This window comes from Loxodonta africana, chromosome 2 (assembly GCF_030014295.1).
Source record: "Loxodonta africana isolate mLoxAfr1 chromosome 2, mLoxAfr1.hap2, whole genome shotgun sequence".
Taxonomy (NCBI): domain Eukaryota; kingdom Metazoa; phylum Chordata; class Mammalia; order Proboscidea; family Elephantidae; genus Loxodonta; species Loxodonta africana.
The window spans coordinates 129,905,164-129,921,186 of NC_087343.1; positions in this window are offsets into that span (position 1 = coordinate 129,905,164).

Below are 16,023 nucleotides of genomic sequence, written 5' to 3' on the forward strand. Positions count from 1 at the left end.
TTATTTGTCTAAAATTCAAATTTAGGAGGCAAGCCAACCAGCCATAAGAATCTGAGAGAGACTGTGGTGCCAGAGGGCCTGGATTTGAACCCTGGCTCTAGCACCAGCTAGATTAACAGCTACCCTTGGGCTTGGGACTTAAAACTCATTGTGCCTCCATTTCTCCACCTCTTCACGAACACATACCTCATAGTCCTACCCCATTAAATGACATAATATGCCTGAAGTGCTTTAGGGTGCCTAATATGGAGCATCCTCTATGTAAGCCTTGTGTTTTGACTTTTAAATTGCCTGCGAATGACTGCTTTAAACCAAAAAAGACTATTATTTAGGTGATGCTGAATTGTAACTGCCAAACTCAAGTTTTTGTTTCTTTGTTTGTTTTCTACCAAAGGAAATGTAGTCACTTTAGTTTACTTATAAATCGATGGCAGTGGTGGAGTGGGGTTAGTTTACTAATAAATACGGTGGCTCTACATCTCAATGTGCCCAACACATTCCCAATATATGGCTGTTTTCCTAGCATTATTACTAGGAGTACCCACCTTTCACTCTCGAAAGTGTTTCAATTTGTACAATAATTCTTAAGATCATCCTAGTTATAGAGATACTAAAAAGTTACAATTTTTTGCACATATGAGTTATAGTGTGAAAATTTCAATGCCTGCCCCCAGTTCCCATGTACATAATCATTATGAGAAGCTGAATTATCTTTCTAAAATATGTACAAAAACAAACATTTTATTACTCTATGTTGCCTACATGGTAAAGCCTTAAAAACTCAAATTAACCTTTCTTTCCAGATTCATCTCCTCTTTTCCCTGCATCCTCCTCCATACCCTGAAGCACCAGCGGAAAGAATGGGCCCCATCTCAGCCCGAAGCCACGTGCCTTTGACCTTGCCCCTTCCTCCCTCTGACATGCTTTTCCCCTTTCCACCATCTGCTGAGAAGCTGAGTGTATTCCAAGTCATAACTACTCCACATGACAGAGTAGAACTGCCTTACAAGGTTTCCGAGGCTGTAAACTTTATGGAAGCTGATCACCAGGTCTTTTCTCCTGTGGAGCCACTGATGGGTTCAAATTGCTAACCTTTTGGTTGGCAGCCCAGCCCATGCTTAACCATTGCACCACCAGGGTTTCTTTTGCTAACGGACACTCTTCACTTTTTTCAAGGACCACCTCAAAGATTTTTTCCACCATAAAAGGTTTTCATATTGTATTATTGTTGGTTGTACATGTCTGTTTTCTTGTTCATTTATGAGCTCTTTGATTGCAGTGACCTCATCTTTCTAATCCCATTGCACTCCAATTTTTACATGGAGTGGATACTCTATGAACATTTTTTTTTTTAATTTTCTGATTTTTTAAAATAATTTTTATTGTGCTTTAAGTGAAAGTGTACAAATCAAGTCAGTCTGTCACATATAAGCTTATATACACCTTACTCCATACTCCCACTTATTCTCCCCCTAGTGAGTCAGCCCGCTTCCTCCTTCCAGTCTCTCCTTTCGTGACCGTTTTGACAGTTTCTAACCCTCTCTACCCTCCTATCTCCCCTCCAGACAGGAGATCACAATACAGTCTCAAGTGTCCACCTGATACAAGTAGCTCATTCTTCATGAGCAACTTTCTCCCACCCATTGTCCAGTCCCTTCCATGTCTGATGAGTTGTCTTCGGGAATGGTTCCTATCCTGGGCCAACAGAAGGTTTGGGGACAATGGCCGCCAGGATTCCTCTAGTCTCAGTCAGACCATTAAGTCTGGTCTTTTTATGAGAATCTGGGGTCTGCATCCCACTGTTCTCCTGCTCCCTCAGGGGTTCTCTGTTGTGCTCCCTGTCAGGGCAGTCATCGGTTGTGGCTGGGCACCAACTAGTTCTTCTGGTCTCAGGATGATGTAAGTCTCTGGTTCATGTGGCCCTTTCTGTCTCTTGGGCTCATAGTTATCATGTAACCTTGGTGTTCTTCATTCGCCTTTGATCCAGGTGGGTTGAGACCAATTGATGCATCTTAGATGGCCGCTTGTTAGCATTTAACACCCCAGATGCCACATTTCAAAGTGGGATGCAGAATGTTTTCATAACAGAATTATTTTGCCAATTGACTTAGAAGTCCCCTTAAGCCATAGTCCCCAAACCCCCGCCCTTGCTCCGCTGACCTTTGAAGCATTCAGTTTATCCCGGAAACTTCTTTGCTTTTGGTCCAGTCCAGTTGAGCTGACCTTCCATGTATTGAGAATTGTCCTTCCCTTCACCTAAAGTAGTTCTTATCTACTAACTAATCAGTAAATAACCCTCTCCCAACCTCCCTCCCTCCCAGCTTTGTAACCACAAAAGTATGTGTTCTTCTCAGTTTATACTATTTCTGGAGAACTTATAATAGTGGTCTTATACAGTATTTGTCCTTTTGCATCTGACTAATTTCACTCAGCATAATGCCTTCCGGGTTCCCCCATGTTATGAAATGTTTCACAGATTCGTCACTGTTCTTTATCGATGCGTAATATTCCATTGTGTGAATGTACCATAATTTATTTAACCATTCATCTATTGATGGACACCTTGGTTGCTTCCAACTTTTTGCTATTGTAAACAGAGCTGCAATAAACATGGGTGTGCATATATCTGTTCGTGTAAAGGCTCTTGTTTCTCTAGGGTATATTCCGAGGAGTGGAATTTCTGGGTTGTATGGTAGTTCTATTTCTAACTTTTTAAGAAAACGCCAGATAGATTTCCAAAGTGGTTGTACTGTTTTACATTCCCACCAGCAGTGTATAAGAGTTCCAATCTCTCCGCAGCCTCTCCAACATTTATTATTTTGTGTTTTTTGAATTAATGCCAGCCTTGTTGGGGTGAGATGGAATCTCATCGTAGTTTTAATTTGCATTTTCTTCTTCTTTTTCAGTAATGCTTTACTTATCCGGAGCTTCTTTCCCTTCCATATGAAGTAGGTGTTCTGTTTCTCCATCACATTAAAAAATGTCATTGGAATATGGATCGGAAATGCATTGTGTATATAAATGGCTTTTGGTAGAAGAGACATTTTTACTATGTTAAGTCTTCCTATCCATGAGCAAGGTATGTTTTTCCACTTATGTAGGTCCTTTTTAGTTTCTTGCACTAGTACTTTGTAGTTTTCTTTGTATAGGTCTTTTACATCCTTGGTAAGATTTATTACTAAGTATTTTATCTTCTTGGGGGCTACTATGAACGGTATTGATTTGGTGATTTCCTCTTCGATGTTCTTTTTGTTGATGTAGAGGAATCCAAGTGATTTTTGTATGTTTATCTTGTAACCTGAGACTCTGCCAAACTCTTCTATTAGTTTCAGTAGTTTTCTGGAGGATTCCTTAGGGTTTTCTGTGTATAAGATCATGTCATCTGCAAATAGAGATAATTTTACTTCCTCCTTGCCAATCCAGATGCCCTTTATTTCTTTGTCTAGCCTAATTGCTCTGGCTAGGACCTCTAGCACAATGTTGAATAAGAGCAGTGATAAAGGGCATCCTTGACTTGTTCCCATTCTCAAGGGAAATGCTTTCAGGCTCTCTCCATTTAGAGTGATGTTGGCTGTTGGCTTTGTGTAGATGCCTTTATTATGTTGAGGAGTTTTCCTTCAATTCCTATTTTGCTGAGAGTTTTTATCATGAATGGGTGTTGGACTTTGTCAAATGCCTTTTCTGCATCAATTGATAAGATCATGTGGTTTTTGTCTTTTGTTTTATTTATATGGTGGATTACATTAATGGTTTTTCTAATATTAAACCAACTTTGCATACCTGGTATAAATCCCACTTGGTCGTGGTGGATTATTTTTTTGATATGTTGTTGAATTCTATTGGCTAGAATTTTGTTGAGGATTTTTGCATCTATGTTCATGAGGGATATAGGTCTGTAATTTTCCTTTTTTTGTGGTGTCTTTACCTGGTTTTGGTATCAGGGATATGGTGGCTTCATAGAACGAGTTAGGTAGTATTCCGTCATTTTCTATGCTTTGAAATACCTTTAGTAGTAGTGGTGTTAACTCTTCTCTGAAGGTTTGGTAGAACTCTGCAGTGAAGCCATCCGGGACAGAGCTTTTTTTTGTTGGGAGTTTTTTGATTACCTTTTCAATCTCTTTTTTTGTTATGGGTCTATTTAGTTGTTCTACTTCTGATTGTGTTGGTTTAGGTCGGTAGTGTTTTTCTAGGAATTCATCCATTTCTTCTGGGTTTGCAAATTTGTTAGAGTACAATTTTTCGTAATAATCTGATGTGATTCTTTCAATTTCAGTTGGGTCTGTTGTGATGTGGCCCATCTCATTTCTTATTCGGGTTATTTGTTTCCTTTCCTGTATTTCTTTAGTCAGTCTGGCCAATGGGTTATCAATTTTGTTAATTTTTTCAAAGAACCAGCTTTTGGCTTTGTTAATTCTTTCAATTGTTTTTCTGTTCTCTAATTCATTTAGTTCAGCTCTAATTTTTATTATTTGTTTTCTTCTGGTGCTTGATGGATTCTTTTGTTGCTCACTTTCTATTTGTTCAAGTTGTAGGGACAGTTCTCTGATTTTGGCTCTTTCTTCTTTATGTATGTGTGCATTTATTGATATAAATTGTCCTCTGAGCACTGCTTTTGCTGTATCCCAGAGGTTTTGATCGGAAGTATTTTCATTCTCATTGCATTCTATAAATTTCTTTATTCACTCCTTAATGTCTTCTATAACCTAGTCTTCTTTATTGTTCAGTTTCCAGGTATTTGATTTCTTTTTCCTAATTTTTCTGTTATTGACTTCCACTTTTATGGCCTTGTGGTCTGAGAAGATGCTTTGTAATCTTTTGATGTTTTGGATTCTGCAAAGGTTTGTTTTATGACCTAATATGTGGTCTATTCTAGAGAATGTTCCATGTGCGCTAGAAAAAAAAGTATACTTTGGAGCTGTTGGGTGGAGTGTTCTGTATAAGTCTATGAGGTCAAGTTGGTTGATTGTAGCAATCAGGTCTTCCGTGTCTCTATTGAGCTTCTTACTGGAAGTCCTGTCCTTCTCCGAAAGTGGGGTGTTGAAGCCTCCTACTATAATTGCAGAGATGTCTGTCTCACTTTTCAGTTGTGTTAAAGTTTGTTTTATGTATCTTGCAGCCCTGTCATAGGGTGCATAAATATTTAATATGGTTATGTTCCTGGTCTATTGTCCCTTTAATCATTATTTAGTGTCCTTCTTTATCCTGTGTGGTAGATTTAACTTTAAAGTCTATTTTGTCAGAAATTAATATTGTTACTCCTGCTCTTTTTTGCTTATTGTTTGCTTGATACATTTTTTTCCATCCTTTGAGTTTTAGTTTGTTTGTGTCTCTAAGTCTAAGGTGTGTCTCTTGTAGGCAGCATATAGACGGATAGTGTTTCTTTATCCAGTCTGAGACTCTCTGTCTCTTTATTGGTGCATTTAGTCCATTTACATTCAGCGTCATTATAGATAAGTATGTGTCTAGTGCTGTCATTTTGATGCCTTTTTATGTGTGTTGTTGACAATTTCATTGTTCCACTTACTTTTTTTGGGCTGAGACGTTTTTCTTTGTAAATTGTGTGTTCCTCATTTTCATAGTATTTGACTTTATATTTGCTGAGTTGTTATGTTTTTCTTGGTGGTTTTTATTTTGAGTTATGGAGTTGTTACACCTATTTGTGGTTACCTTAATATTTACCCCTATTTTTCTAAGTAAAAACCTAACTTGTATTGTTCTATATCACCTTGTATCCCTCTCCATATGGCAGTTCTATGCCTCCTGTATTTAGTCCCTCTTTTTGATTATTGTGATCTTTTACATATTGACTTCAATGATTCCCTGTTTTGAATGTTTTTTTCTTTTTAAAATTAATCTTAATTTGTTTTTGTTTTCCCTATTTGAGTTGATATCAGGATGTTCTGTTCTGTGACCTTGTGTTGTGCTGGTATCTGATATTATTGGTTTTCTGACCAAACAATTTCCTTTAGTATTTCTTGTAGCTTTGGTTTGGTTTTTGCAAATTCTCCACTTGTGTTTATCTGTAAATGTTTTAATTTCACCTTCATAGATGAGAGAGAATTTTGCTGGACATACGATCCTTGGCTGGCAGTTTTTCTCCTTCAGTGCTCTATATATGTCATCCCATTGCCTTCTTAACTGCATGGTTTCTGCTGAGTAGTCTGAACTTATTGATTCTCCTTTGTAGGAGACCTTTCTTTTATCCCTGGCTGCTTTTAAAATTTTCTCTTTATCTTTGGTTTTGGCAAGTTTGATGATAACATGTCCTGGTGATTTTCTTTTTGGATCAATCTTAAATGGGGTTCGATGAGCATCTTGGATAGATATCCTTTCGTCTTTCATGATGTCAGGGAAGTTTTTTGCCAACAGATCTTCAACTATTCTCTCTGTATTTTCTGTTATCACTCCCTGTTCTGGGACTCCAATCACACGCAAGTTATTCTTCTTGATAGAGTCCCACATGATTCTTAGGGTTTCTTCATTTTTTTAAATTCTTTTATCTGATTTTTTTTTCAGCTATATTGGTGTCAATTCCCTTGTCCTCCAGATCTTCCACCCTGCATTCCAATTGCTTGAGTCTGCTCCTCTGACTTCCTATTGAGTTGTCTAATTCTGTAATTTTACTGTTGATCTTTTGTATTTCTGAATGCTGTCTCTCTATGGATTCTTGCAGCTTATTAATTTTTCCACTATGTTCTTGAATAATCTTTTTGAGTTCTTCAACTGCTTTATCAGTGTGTTCCTTGGCTTTTTCTGTAGATTGCCTTATTTCATTTCTGAGGTCATCCCTGATGTCTTGAAGCATTCTGTAAATTAGTTTTTTATATTTTGCATCTGGCAATTCCAGAATTGTATCTTCATTTGGGAAAGATTTTGATTCTTTAGTTTGGGGAGTTGTAGAAGCAATCATGGTCTGTTTCTTTATGTGGTTTGATATTGACTGCTGTCCCCGAGCCATCTATAAGATATAGTAATGATTTGTTTTATATTTGCTCACTGAGTTTTATCTTGTTTTGTTTTCTTTCAATATATGTGGATGGGCTACTAGATTGCGTTGTCTTGATTGTTGTGGCCCTTGAATCACTTATGTCCTATTACCAGCTGGTTTGGGCTGTTACCAGATATATAAGCCTAAGAGTCCATTCATTATTTTTGAGTAGAATCTGATTTTGGGTCATCAAGTGTGTGGTGCAGACTGTCACCTATCCACCTAGAGAAGTAGTGGTGATAGTTGTGTGCAACAGTTGTGTGCAGGGGTTCACACTCCAGGGGGGGCAGGATGCTGACGGACTTCCCCCAAGTGCCAGTGAGGTAGGTGTGTCTCTATTCCTAAAGCACTTTGGTATGTGGGCTCGGCAGCTGTACCTTAGGCCCCCAATGCAAGTACCTCTACAGATTGGTAGGTGTCACCCTCCTTAGACCCCTAAGGCAGGAGACTAGGTGATCTGGGGGGAGCTTCAGCCCTCAGTTCCCTGTCGTGGGTCAGTGAGGGCTCTGTTTAATACGCAGAGATATCAGACCTGGGAAACGTCTTTCCAGTAATCCACTAAAACAACTACAGTCAGATCTGAAATTTGCTCTTGAATGTAGAGTAGCAAAAGCGAATGGAAGAAATGAAGTAAGGGAGCTAAACAGAAGATTTCAAAGGGCAGCTCAGGAAGTCAAGGTAAAGCATTACAATGAAATGTACAAAGACCTGGAGTTAGAAAACCAAAAGGGAAGAACATGCTCGGCATTTCTCAAGCTAAAAGACCTGAAGAAAAAAGTCAAGCTGCAAGTTGCAATATTGAAGGATTCTGTGGGCAAAATATTGAATGATACAGGAAGCATCAAAAGAAAATAGAAGAAGTACACAAAGTCACTGTACCAAAAAATTTGGTCAGCGTTCAACCATTTCAGGAACCGATGGTACTGAAGGAGGTCCAAGCTGCACTGAAGGCATTGATGAAAAACAAGTCTCCAGGAATTGACAGAATACCAATTGCAATGTTTCAACAAATGGATGCAGTGCTGGAGGTGCTCATTCATCTATGCCAATAAATTTGGAAGACAGTCACCTGGTCAATCAGCTGAAAGAGATCCATATTTATGCCCATTCCAAAGAAAAGTGATCCAACAGAATGTGGAAATTACTGAACAGTATCATTGATATCATAACCAAAAAACCAAAACCAGTGCCGTTGAGTCGATTCCAACTCAGCGACCCTATAGGACAGAGTAGAACTGCCCCATAGAGCTTCCAAGGAGCACCTGGAGGATTCGAACTGCCAACCTTTGGTTAGCAGCCGTAGCACCTAACCACTATACCACCAGGGTTTCCATTAGTATCATACACAAGTAGAATTTTGTTAAATATAATTCAAAAGTGATTGCAGCAGTACATCAACAGAAAACTGCCAGAAATTCAAGCCACATTTAGAAGACAACATAGAACGAGGGATATCATTGCTGATGTTGAATGGATCCTGGCTGAAAACAGAGAATATCAGAAAAGATGTTTACCTGTGTTCTACCGACTGTGCAAAGGCGTTCAAATGTGTGGATCATGACAAATTACAGATAACATTGCAAAGAATGGGAATTTCAGAACACTTAATAGTGCTCATGAGGAACCTGTACATAGACCAAGAGGCAGTCATTGAAACAGAACAAGGGGATACTGTGTTTTTAAAATCAGGAAAGGTATGTGTCAGGGTTGTATCCTTTCACCATACTTATTCAGTTTGTATGCTGACCAAATAACCGGAGAAATTTGACTATATGAAGAATATGGCATTAGGATTGGTGGAAGACTCATTAACAACCTACAATATGCAGGTGACATAACTTGCTTGCTGAAAGTGAAGAGGATTTGAAGCACTTACTGATGAAGCCTTCAGTATGGTTTACACCTCAACATAAAGAAAACAAAAAGCCTCACAGCTGGCCAATATGAAACATCAGGATAAATGGAGAAAATATTGAACTTGTCAAGGATTTTATTTTACGTGGATCCACAGTCAATATCCATGGAAGCAGCAATCGAGAAATCAAATGACGTATTGCATTGAGCAAATCTGCTGCAAAAGACCTCTCAAAAGTGTTGAAAAGCAAAGATGCGACTTTGAGGACTAAGGTGTGCCTGACCCAAGCCATGATATTTTCACACACATATGATATTTTCATATGTGTGTGAAAGCTGAACAATGTATAACTGAGTTATGGTGTTGGCAAAGAATGCTAAATGGACTGCCAGAAGAATGAACAGGTCTGTTTTGGAAGAAGTACAGCCAGAATGCTCCTTAGAAGCAAGGATGGTGAGACTTTGGACATGTTATCAGGAGGGACTAGTCCCTGAAGAAGGATATCATCCTTGGCAAAGTGAAAAAGAGGAAGACCCTTGATGCTATGGATTGACACAGTGGCAGCAATAATGGGCTCAAACGTAGCAACAACTGTGAGGACATAAAACGTAGGTTACTTCATGTGAGCCAATTAAACTTGACCTGAGAAATGTGATCTGAAATTACATCGTTTTTAAGTGTAATCACGTGGCATTGTCTGTGGCTTAACTTTGCAAATATAATAGTCCCTGGAAATATTTCAAAATCTTCACCGAATCAAGGATTATTGAGTAATGTGCTATGCTAGAAGCCACAGACGAGAAATAACATGGACCCATTCCTGCCCTAAAACAGATCACAATCAGTAGGAAAGCACTAAAATTCTAGAAAGAAAATGTCAGGTGCTATAACAGATGTTCACACAAAATGATAGGGGAGATTACAAACTGTGTGGCATGACTACATGGCGTTTGGGAAAAACACTTTACTTTTTTAGTACAGTTTTTGGAACAAGAGTAGTGTCTCTGGGTGGTGCTAATGGTTTGCACTTGACTCGTAACCTAAAGGTTGGCAGTTCGAACCCACACAGTGGCACCAGGAAGGAAAAGCCTAATGATCTGCTTCTGTAACGATTACAGCCAAGAAAACCCTATGGAATAGTTCTTCCCTGTAGCACATGGGGTCACCATTAGTCAGAACTGACTCAACAGCAGCAAGTTTGATTTTTGGTTGTAGTTTTGGGACAAGAGTAATTCCAGCTGGCAATCAGGAAATGGATGATTGCCAGTATTTTTATGGAAGTAATGAGACTTTTTTTTTTTTTTAGTAATGAGGCTTTTTAAGACTCTTTTTTTTTTAGATCTGTGAGTTTGCACTAATCTATTCTTCTACTGTCTTTCTGATTACTACTTCTCACTTACAAAATTCATTTTCCTTCAGTTTTTCCTACCTTTTTATTTGAGAAATATCTATCTCACCTATCTCAGTAGAATCATTTAACAAGGGATTGAATACCAGCTCTGCCACATTTATTCCTGCTACCTCCAGATACAAACTGATGAGAACCAACACTGGGGCTTAAGTCACCTTCCTTCAGTTGAGAAAGGCAGGAAGCAGCACATAGTCAACCAATATGCCACCTCCAGCTTGCAAGAATCAATACGTATCACACGCTACTGTTGCTACTCACCCCACTACATTAGACAGAATGGGTTCAGACACTTGACACACAATTTTAGGGATTGGTTATCCCCATTGTTTGTTCTCTACTTGTAAACAAAAGAATCTACTCTTAGATCTTTAAAAATAAATCTTCAAATCTATATATCTCTCTCCAGAACTTCAGTTTCAATTTCTAACTACTTAGAATGCTCACCGTATTCTCAAATTGACCATCCTAAGAGATGAGTTTATTACCTTTTCCCTGAAACTATACTCAAATCTTGCCTTTCCAATTTCATTAATACTATCATTATTATCTGGAGGCATTGTGGTTCAATGATAGAATTCTCACCTTCCATGTCAGAGACCTGGGTTTGATTCTCAACCAGTTCGTCTCATGGGCAGCCACCACTTGTATGTCCTTGGAGGATTGAGTGTTGCTATGATGCTGAACGGGTTTCAGCAGAGCTTCAAGACTGAAAAAAACAAACTAGGAAGAAAAGTCTGTTGATCTGCTTCTCAAAATCAGCCAGTGAAAGCCCTATGGATCACAACAGTCCGATCCCCAACTGATTATGAGGATGGTGCAAAAATGGGCAGTGTTCTGTTTCATTATGCATGAGTTCCCCAAGAGTCAGGGGCTGACTCAACAGCAGCTAACAACAACAACATCATTATTATCCAATAACTAGAAACAGTGCTTGACAGATCCACCAACTACTATTGATTCCTGTCTATGGCCTTACCATCTCCAATGTTATGGCAGTAGCTTAAGCTCCATGTCTGAACTCCTGACATAAGCTCTAATTTCTGCATACCACCACCAGTTCCACTACATAATCCTGTCACCACTTTGCTTAGAAACTTAGATTTTTTTCCGCCTGTCCACAGGATAAAGTCCAAACCCCTTAGCATGCATTCCAAATTGTCCTACTGTGGTGCCATTCTACTTTCAACACTGAACTCTTACCATCTGTTTACCTAAACTCTCTATGGTTACTCTTATTTACTTGCCTTTGCCATTCCGAGTTCTTCAATACTTTATTCATATCGGACCTATTCTTTCTTAATCGTTCCCCCTCCTTTCCCTTTCTGGAACCTTTTTACTGCCACTGTTCAGTTAATATGCTGCTTCTACCAGGAAGTTGTAATCAACTGGTCCTGCAATCTCTCTGGATTATATGTTCAGCACTACCAGATCCTGCCTTGAATTTTGATATATGTATCACAATTGTGTGTACTTATCTTGTCTCCCTTCATAAAGGATAAATTCTGTTATGGCCATGACCACCGCTAGCCCTTAAACTTCTTTACATTCAGTATCATACTTACCCAACCCAACCCATTGCTACTGAGTCAATTCTGACTCATAGCTGCCCTATAGGACACAGTAGAACTGCCCCATATGGTTTCCAAGGAGCGCCTGGTAGATTCAAGCTGCCAATCTTTTGATTAGCAGCCAAAGCTCTTAATCACTATGTCACCAGGGTTTCCAGTTTCATACTTAGTAGATACTAGATACACATATGTTTATTGCAAATGACCAAAGACTGGATTCAAGTCTCAGTTTTGTTTCTTACTAACTGATCTTGGACAAGTTACTTAACTTTGAGTCTGAGTTTCAAGAATGGAAAGTTCCTATGCTCCATTTTCAAGAAAGGAGAAGACCGATTGCTCTTTAGCGGTAGTACCTACCCAAGAGCAAATAACCTCTGAAACCAGTTTTAAACCTACCCCAATGGATCAGTCATGACGAACTTTAGTAACCACTCTTCTAAAAACCAACCAATAAATGATTACTCCATGCATCAGAAACAACTCACTCCAACAACCGCACTTTCTTGGATTGGCTAAAGATCAACCAGTCTGGGCCGGCTTCACGTGTGCCTGCCATGCAGTTACGCAGTGCTCCCCCTCTCGGAAGAGCCAGCACTTGGTGCAGTGCTGTTGTCACCATCTTGAAATTGAAATTCTTAGATCTTACAAAAAGCACCTTACCTTTTCATTTTGTATTGCATCCCACAGTTGATGTAACTAATCCTGCACTCTCTCTGAAAGAGAACCGTTCCCTGAATTCCATGCTCACTAAAACTCTGTATAAGATCGGTGGCTTGCTTTATCCAGAGGCTGGATCCTACAAGCACAGCTCTCCTTTGCTTAAAAAAAAACAAAAGCAAAAACTGCCATTCAGTCGATTCCAATTCATAGACATCCTATAGGAGAGAGTTTCCAAGAAACAGCTGGTGGATTCAAACTGCCGACCTTTTGGTTAGCAGCTGAGCTCTTAACCACTGCGCCACTACAGCTCCATAAATTAAGCCTTTTGTTTTAGATGTTAAACATTTTCTAAAAGTTTTGTTTTATTTTGTTTTTTGGCATACGTGAACTACAGACCTATGTATGTGATACATTTGCAAATATTTTAAGTATTTTGCCTTATTTATAATTTGACTCTTGAGTTTATGGGAGGCACGTGTGTATGTGTTGTTGTGTATAACTTTTAGATTTTTATGAAGTCAAATTTATTAGGCCTTTTATGCCTTCTGGATTTTGGGTTATATTAATAAAGGCCTTTATACTTGAATTAATACCTTAATTGGAAACTCTGGTGGCGTAGTGGTTAAGTGCTATGGCTGCTAACCAAAGGGTCAGCAGTTGAAATCCATCAGGTGCTCCTTGGAAACTCTATGGGGCACTTCTACTCTGTCCTATAGGGTCACTATAAGTCAGAATCGACTTGATGGCACTGGGTTTGGTTTTGGTTTTAATACCTTAATTATATTCTTAAAACCTTCTCTCCTGTTTTCTGTCAGCCATTTTATGGTTTAATTTTTAGATTTGATGAGTCTGGATTGATTTTCATTAACAAGAGAGATGGGGTTCATCTGTACTGTCAGCCAAAAGCTATGCAGTATTCTTTATAACTACATTTCACCCCACTGGTATAAAATGCCGTAATTATTGCATACCAAATTCTCACATATTTTTTGATTTTGTATTAGATTCCCTAATCCATCTCTCTAGTTATGTGCTAGTATCACACCGCTTTAATAAGTATAGCTTTATAATATGTTTTAATATCCAAAAGAGCTACTGCCCTTTTGTTGGTCTTATTTTCCTGAAATTTTATGGTTATTTTTGCTGGTTTGCTTGTCTGTAAGGTCTTTACAATCAGCTTCTATATATACTTATCTAGGGTAAAATAAAGCTCAGATGACATTTTTACTGGGATCTCATTAAATTACTAGATGGCATTAGAGAGAAATGTTATCTTTACTATGGTAAGTCTTCCCATCCAAGACTCTTTTTGTCTTCCCCAATAGCATTGACTTTTAAAAAAAATATACATCTTAAATATTTTTTGACAAGTTTTTCTCAGGTATTCTATTTTCTTTTCTTGCCATTATCAAGAGCCTTCCATCATATTTTCTAACTGGTTATTGCTTACATATAGGAAGGCTATTTATTTCTTCATATTAATTTTATAACCAGTTAGCTTGTTAAATTATATAGTTTCCAATATTCAGCAAATTGATCTGCTTTTATTTACTCACTCTTTACAATATTTACACTTTTTATTTTTTCTATTGTCTAACTTCCGAAAATTGACTAAGATTTTATCTGTGGTCTAAAGCATGGTCAGTTAATTCCAATGTTCTATGGGCAGGAGAAAAGAATGTGAAGTCTCTTTTCAGAGAATTTAATTCTATGAAAAGCAATTGTTGTCATTATTTTGTGCTGTCGAGTTGATTCTGACTCATAGTGACCCTAAAAGACAGAGCAGAACTGCCCCATAGGATTTCCAAGGCTATAATCTTTATGGAAGCAGACTGCTACGTTTTTCTCCCACAGAGTGGGTTCCAACTGCCAAACTTTGTTAGCAGCCTGAGTTTTTTAACCACGGTGCCACCAGGGCTCCTTGAAAAAAAATTAGATTTACCTTTATTACTTACATTATTTATGTGCTCCATTACCAAAATCGTTTTTTATTCACTTGCTATATCATGAACTGGGATATGTGAATTAAAATCTCCTATTTTTTTTTTTTTTATATACCCATGCCGTGGTGGTACAGTGGGTAAGTGTTCAGCTGCTAACCAAAAGGTTGGCAGTTCAAATTCATCAGCCACTCCTTGGAAACCCTATGGGGCAGTTCTACTCTGTCATGTAGGGTTGCTATGAGTAATTGACTCAATGGCAATGGGTTTTAGTTTTGGTATACCTAAGGTAAGGAGCCTTGGTGGTGCAGCGGTTAAGAGCTCAGCTGCTAGCTGAAAGGTTGGTGGTTTGAACTCACCAGCCTCTCCATGAGTGAAAGATGTGGCAGTCTTGGAAAACCTATGGGGGCAGTTCTACTCTGTCCTGTATAGGATCACTATGAGTTGGAATCGACTTGATGGAAATTGGTCTGGTTTTGAGTTTATACCTAATATATTTCTATTTCATCCTGTGTTTCATATAATTTTTTTATCTAAGTATGTCAGTACAAAGTTATTTGATTCATACATATTCATAACAATGAGATCATGAAAATGGATTGCACTTTTTATCATTTTCTTCACAATTGGCTTTGCTCATTTTTTAATTTTCAGTCTTTATAAGTTACTTCATCTTAGGCATGTCTCTTGAATTTGAAAATATAATTAAATTTTGCTTTGTGATTCAATTAGAGGGCTTTTCTTTCAATGAAGAGCTAGTTTATCATTATGTGACATGTTTAGTTTGCATTTGATATATGTTATGTTTTCTGTTATATCGATTTTGTAATAATTTTTCATTATATTGTCTATAAGGTTTCATACATGTGTATATTTTTTGATAATCCAGAAAGTGGCTTTTTTTCTAATAGTTTCCCTTTTAATTATTATTTCATGTAATATATTTGATCCTCTGTATATAGCGTCTACTGATTTCCTACTGTGAGCAAAGATTAAACCAGAATATGCCCACTGCCTCTCCTGACTGCCCAGACCCCATTTTAGATGGTTATGTATTTTTTATATCATCTACTTTTACCTTTTAAAATCAAACACCTGTTCTATTTGGTTTTTTGGGTTAATACAATTCCTACGACCCTCCCTAGTCTCCCAGTCTGTATATCCAACCCTAAGTCCTCACATCTAATCTGAGAAACAAAATCAGAGTCCAGGACAAGGGAGACACTAAGTCACTAAAGCAGAAAATCCGAGCAGGGCAAATGCAAAAATCAGTGGCTATAAGCAGATCTGGGGTGTACATTTTGAGAAATTTGGGGAAAGAAGAGAAAGGAGGCATTATAGGAACCAATGCTTTTCAATTAAGTTGAGGGAAGCAAAGTGAAACAGACTTGGTATTTGAGAATAGTCATGGAAGCGAAGCATCCTGTTGAGTTTGTGAAGTTGGAGCCTGTGAAGCTGGGGTCAGTGAAGCAAAATAAGTTGCACTCTGAACACTGGGTTTCTCTGTTACTATCTAAAAAGCAGAGGACGCTACTTGTTGTAAAGTGAAATACAGTACTTGAAGATTAAGAGGTAATATAGGCTGTCTTCTTCATTTATGA